The sequence below is a fragment of the Staurois parvus genome, unplaced genomic scaffold (genome assembly GCF_062004578.1).
Source record: "Staurois parvus isolate SC_StPar_1 unplaced genomic scaffold, SC_StPar_1.0 ptg000422l, whole genome shotgun sequence".
In the NCBI taxonomy this organism is placed as follows: Eukaryota; Metazoa; Chordata; class Amphibia; order Anura; family Ranidae; genus Staurois; species Staurois parvus.
The window spans coordinates 1,727,049-1,733,826 of record NW_028318218.1 but is presented as its reverse complement, the minus strand read 5'-3'; the positions used below and the strand labels follow the sequence as shown (position 1 = coordinate 1,733,826).

The 6,778-nt window shown below is 43.6% G+C and overlaps 1 pseudogene; it reads left to right on the top strand.

The window, feature by feature from the left end:
- Positions 1-3,690: 3,690 nt before the first annotated feature.
- On the top strand, positions 3,691-5,189 carry LOC149454603 (uncharacterized; annotated as a pseudogene).
- Positions 5,190-6,778: the final 1,589 nt, after the last annotated feature.

The window sequence follows — 6,778 nt, the reverse complement described above, 5'->3', positions numbered from 1 at the left end:
ACAAAAAACGTGCATTAGGGTACAGAAATGAAGGGTCTTGAACGGGTCTTGAACCCCTAAACCCTCCTAGGGGGCAAGGCTCCTGATAGGGGCAAGGTTCTATATGTTGTACCTAGACAGAAGGAAGGGGAGAAATAATGGATCTACAGGCAATAAAACTGTGTTAAAAGGGGAGCTCAGAAAAACAAAATGTATGTGTTTATGCATCAGATTTCATCATATTTGTCTTTTTTAATTTTTCTCATATTTCAACTGTTGGATGTTATTTTTTTAAATTATCATTAAACCTGAAACTGAAAGAAATACAATTGTGCGTAGAACCATCAATTTATACATGTCTGATTCACAACATCTTGGATGGACAGACTTTATCTTTTTTCCATAATACACTGATTTTGCTCCCTTTACCTCTCAGACTCCTTGTTGATAGACTGATGCCCCTTCAAATCATGATATTGAGGTATACAATACATTTTGCTTCATTTTCAAACCGGTTGTAAACTGAAAAAAAAAACCTTAAGATAATTCTCCCTGCAAGTTAAGAGCATAATGTGCTAGTATGCATCGCATACTAGCACAGTATGAAAGACTTACCTGAAAACGAAGCCCTCCAGTCGAATACTGTCACGGCTCCCCGAGGCCTCCATATTATTCTAGTCTTCCTTCCAGGTTCATGGGCTGCGGCCATTTGGCTGGCCAAGCCATGATGACGTCACTCCCGTGCATGCACGTGGGAGTTTCGGCAGTGGCATGGCTCTGCACGGTGTGCTGCAGTGCGCATGCGCTGGTGAAAGCCCTACAAAAGTAAATAACTCCTAAGCGGTGCATGTTTTGGAGATATTTACAGTACTTTAATAAGGCTTACCTGTAGGTAAAATTTAAAAAAGAGACCTTTCTTCCACTTTAAGCTCTTTCAGGAGCGGATTTAATCACTTACTGAGTATGCAACTGCTTTATCATTTAATCCTTGCCTATGTTTCACTTTAAATTGGTGCCATGACCACTGCCCCAGGTTTGCTGTTTCAGGGTGGCTCCTTTATCTTTCAGCATCCTATGGAGTCACCCTTACACGCAGGGATTAGAGTTGTGTCTCCCTACACTGTGTGCATCAATAGAAACACACAGCCTCATAGCCTAGGATGTCAAGGTCCTTCCCTGTGCCTCCCCCCCCCTCACTTCTTCAGCTAACTGACTGGCTGGAGACTGCACTGTACACTGTTAACTCTTTCCTGCCAAGAACAGGAGTTCAGGGAGGCAGCAATTAGAGAACTGGAAGTGGCAGCATTGAAAGTTGTGAACTGCAAGAGCACAGGTAGGAAATTTCACAAGTAGTTTACTGGGGAATGTTTACTTTATTGTGCTCAATGTGTTAAACTGAAAACACTGAGGGTTTAATACTACCTTAACATCATACATCCCAGGAAGAGTTCCAGCAAGCCAGTCATCCAAAGTTTCCCAGGAAAAGGACAAAGAGCAGAACAAAGTGACAGAACAAAAACACCAAGAGTTATTACACGCCTGGCAGGCAGCGTTGCCTTGTCCTGAATACAGGGAGTGCTGTGAGTTATTAATAATACAGGATAACACAAATATGCAGCTGGATAACTGAAATATCCTCATTTCATGGTTTGCACCCCACCTCCTGCCGCTGCTGACTTTATTTGAACAACTTGTTAGTTCCGTGTCATGGCCATTCTGTGGCTTCACTATTTGTTGGGTCATTGACCCAAAACAAGCAAGCAGGTTGGCAATTTTGACTTCAGTCACTGTAGGTTAGTTCTGGGTGTGGGTCATTCTGGTTTAGGGAGCTACCCATTTATAACGATCAGCAATTGCATGGTTAGCACTTCTGCCTTCAAGCACTAGGGTCCTTGGTTTAAAATCCAACCAGAGAAGTACCTGTATGGAGTTTGCATGTTCTCCCTGTGCTTGCATGGGTTTCCTCCAAGTACTCTGGTTTCCTCCAAGTACTCTGGTTTTCCTCAAGTACTCCAAAGACGGCTTGGATCCTGTCTAAATTGTCCTTAGTATGGGTGTGTCAGGGGCGGGCTGACCATTTGGAAACTCGGGCACTGCCCAAGGGCCCGGGGTCAGTAGGGGGCCCCATGAGATGCCCCTGGTACCTTTTTCATAGGCTTTTTTGAGTTTGGGCAAAGACACAGGGGCCCCATGATCCCCTATTGCCCGGGGGCCCCATTAGTTGTCAATCCACCCCTGGGGTGTGTATATATGAGACAGGGATCTTAGATTGTAAGCTTTGTGAGGGCAGGGACTGATGTGAATGAGCAGTATGTGTAGCCCTCTTTTGGGGGGGGGTTATGAAAAATGACCCCCCCCAAACAGTATATTGTGCTAAACAAGATGAATGCCTAACGAAGGAGCATGCATGCCCTGAAAAAGTAGCCATGCCCACTGCTCTGCTGCCCAAAAAGTGACATCATTCCTGAGTAGGGAGTTCTGGGAGATACCAGCATAGCTGGCCATAGCGGTGGAGGTGCCTGAATCCAGACCGGAGCACACTGAGCGGTGTTTGATACGTGAGATGCGCTGTCTCTCATCCTGCTTTTGTCATTTGCCACGATAAAATGTCTGCTGTTTTGCTACATTTAGATGGTGCTGCTTTTCCCTTTTTTGCTGGCTTTATGTTGTAGATCATAGGCAGTAGTCATTAAAATTGCTTAACATTTGTGAAAAAAACAAGGAATAAACTTTAAACATAATGTTTTAAAGTAGAACTACAGGCAAAACTTTTTCCTGGTGCTCCCATGGCAGCATACCTGCGATAAGCTCCGCCTTAGACTCTTCCCTCAGGACCAGTGAATATATACAAGAAAAGATTAAGGAACCCCCAGCATTCTCCTTTTTTTCCTCATGAATGTAAGTCGGTCGTCCTTACCTCTGCCGTGAGCAGCTTCCGCCTGGGGACAGCCCCTCCCAGTCGCAGTCTCTACTCTTGGGCAGCTAAATGCACGTATAAGGTAGGGAGTCCCTTCTGAGGGTCTTTTGGAGTAGCAGTTGTCTCTTATCCAGAAGCACTATATCTGCCAATATTCAGTGTTCGCTGGTGCTTAGGACAGAGAGAGCAGCTATTCCTGTCCTTTCTTTCTCCTCAATGGCTTCCCATGCGATTACCTACTCCCCTTCTGTGTCTCTCAGTCTCCCACTTATGGCTTCACCCTTGCCTTTTCGTTGCTGTGATTCCTCTCTCTCTCTCCCCAGGTACTTTACCTGTCTGTCAATCCTGTGCTTGTCTATACTTTTTTATCTCTATAGAGCTGGTCCACTCCCCTCTCCGGCCTTTCTTGCATGCCATTGACTTCCCGCACGCGCTGTCACCCGACATGACTGGGCAGGCCAAAAGATACCAGTTGGCACATGCGCAGTGCGGAGGGAAGCTATGGATATGGGCAAATCAGCTACTTGAATTCTATTTTTTTCCAGGATGGGGGGGGAGTTTGTTTCCCATTTCCTCTCCACTTTCACTAATTAATCCCAGGAGTTTTAGTGTGGCCCCCTGCGGCTTAGGTGGAGGCTGACCTTGCTGAGATACCATCAGTATTCACCTGTGGTAAGTCTTCTTCTTTTTTTTCTCTCCTATGCACCCTCTTTTATCATTTCCTTTAAAAAAAAAAATGCAGTAATCTAATCCTCTTCCTGCTTTATAGCTGCTATTTTTGCCCTCTGCTTAAGATGAGCCATTTGCTGCCCGAGCAAGACCCTCCTCTATTTCAAAGGTAAGGGCTTCCGGCTGGGTAACATTTATGTATTTCAGCCCTGTACGCCAGAAGAGGTCCAAGAGAACATCCAGGCGCCATGAGGAATCCAACGAAGGCAGCCTGAGCCAAGCTCGATCTTCCAGATCCAGATACCATTCGACTGGGGTACGTTCTTCTGCCAAAAGACAATGATCCTTACGCTCCCCAAGTCCTAGACCTAAAAAATGCCAGGCATTTGGAGCCGCCTTTCTACTGGACAAGTTAGTCTGTTGAGACTGTTTCAGGGACTATGCAGTGGAAAGAGGTGCAGAGAGCCAGAAGGTTGTGGACCTACTAAAAAAAGTTATCAAAGATTCTTTTGCAGAACTAGTAGCAGCTAATCCGTCGCAGCTATCACCGCAGCTTCCTCAGGAAGAGGCAACAGACATGCTACTACCAGGCCCATCCTCTGACGAATCCTCTCACCGTGTAGTGGACTGGCTGTCTAGACAATTAGGAGGAGGAGATTCCTCAGATGAATTCGATCCCTCAGGCTTTAGTTTTTACCTGGTTCAGCCTTATGTTCAGGCAGTCAAGCTTGCCATTGGTTGAGAAGAAGCTGATTCCCCGGCAAAAAAATCAAAGAGTTACTTCCCATTTCTTAGAAAGCAAATCTCCTTCTTTCCTCTGATGGATGAAATCAGGGATGTTAAGAAAGGAGAATGGAAAAAGACAGAGAAAAGATTTTCTCTCAATCACATGGGAAAGCTATATCCGCTATCAGAAGCAGACTCCAGAATGTTGGATGGTCCACTGGTAGTGGATGCAGCGGTGGTCCGCTTAGAAAAGAACATAACAACATTACCTATGGATGACTCAACTTCATTTAAGGACTCCCTAGACAGACGAATAGATCTTGACCTAAAGAGGGTCTATCAGATGGTTGGAAATGCCTGCAAGCCAGTGATTTTTCTGACATCCGTTTCCAATGCCTTGCAAGTATGGACGGACAACATAAAGGCAGCAACAGGGAGTTCCCAAGGAAGACATAGTCAGGGCTCTGGATGAACTCAAGCTCTGAGCCAACTTCAGTGGTGAAGCAGCTATCGATACAATAAGATCTTCTGCAATATCGATGCTGCATACCGTATTGGCAAAGCGGGCCTTATGGTTGAAGCCGTGGGTGGTCGAAATGGCGTCAAAACAAAATTGGTGTAAAATCCATTTCGACGGCAAAGCACTGTTTGGAGATAGGATGGAAAAGGTCACTTCCCATGTTAGAGGAGGAATATCAGTCTGTTATCCCAAGACAGAAGACCTAGACATACCAGGGGATTTACGTCAAGATTTCAGCAGTTCAGGGGCAAAGATTACAGGCAGTCCAGACAGGGCAGAGACTCAAGAAAGACCTGGAGAAGCACACAATCCACTTTTCTGAAGGCCCACAAACAAAGGGCTCTACCTAACCCGCAGGACACCACCAAGTCCTTTTGATGCTAGGCCATCCCAGCGATCCCAGTAGGAGCCAGACTAAGGCATTTTGCCAAGTTTGGATGCAAAAATGCCAGAATCCCTGGGTGATTTTGATAGTTCGATTCAGACTCTTCTGGACTTCTTCACCCCCATGAGAATGCCAGAGTTGTAAATATTGTATTTTTTTTTTTGCAGGGGTTCCCTGAGATCAGAAAGTTATTTCAGGGGTTCCTTTATGTTGAAAAGGTAAAGAAACACTGGGTTAGAGTATGTGGGAGAGAAAAATAATAGATCGACCCACTGTAAACCTCTACCTGGGTCAGACTACCAATGTAAAGTATGATTTATAGGAGTAATAGTGATGAGGAGTACTTGGGAGTGGAGGAAAAGATTATTCTTAAAAGTGAATTTATACTTCTTTTAAGTAAGTTTTAAGACTTCTTTTTATTGTCACTGCTATATAACCTAATCAAGTCAGTGCCCTTGTATATAAAAAAACAAGTTAATAATTATTAAAATAAAATCATATAACACAATAAAAGCTTATTGATTACTGTATACTGTTTGCATATAAAGTTTAATAAAGAACTTAATTTTTTATTGGGTCATTTTTCAATTCTTATTTAGTTGTGTGCAAAAATGAATGGAAAACAACTAAAAAAAAAACAAAAAACACAAGGGTCTGTCTCTGAGTTTTGATGTAAACATGAAGCTGGTAGGGTCTATCTAAGACAGTTCAAAAAGCCATCTTTACAAGGATATGCCACAGACAAAAGCTGCGGGAAGCATGCTGCCTCCTTTCACTCAAAATACACTGGCTGCTGATTAAATTCCATTTACCAAAATATGTCTTCTGAACTGAAAAGCCTTCAGACTATAAAGGTCACCATGTTTTCATTGTCATATGTTTCTGTTAGAGTACACTGTGAACTTGGCTTGAGTACTGCTTTTTGAACAAAGGTAATAACGTCTATGCACATACGTTTCCTGTATAATATTGGAGAAGGTCTAAGAGAACATCATAGCTTCCAACTGTCCTTCATTTGTAGGGACAGTTCCTCCTTCAGATCCAAATCCCCTGATCCTTCTTTTCCCCATCTTTGAGATCTGATTTACAAACCTGTGTGTATGTAAAAGTACCATTTAAATGCCGAGCAGTTTCATAATAAAATAGATGGTAACCCAATTAAATCTTTTATAAGCTTTACCACGTTGATGTCATCAGAGTATTACATAGTAACATAGTTAGTCTGGCTGAAAAAAGACAGAAGTCTATCCAGTTCAGCCATTAAAAAGAAAAAAAAAGTTCGATATTGACAATAATATGTCATCAGCAAACAACGACAATTTATGCTGGGAGCCTGCTACATCAATTCCCTTAATATCAGGATGTATACGAATGGCTTCTGCCAACGGTTCCAGGGCTAAAATAAAAAGTAAAGGGGAAAGCGGACAGCCCTGTCTAGTACCTCTGGCAACCGAGAACGTAGAAGACTCAAATCCATAGTATCTAAGCTTCGCTTGAGGGGATGTATATAGCGAAGAGATCCATCGTAAGAAGGAAGGGCCAAAGCCAAAGCTGTGGAGGACCGACAGGAGATACGGCCAGG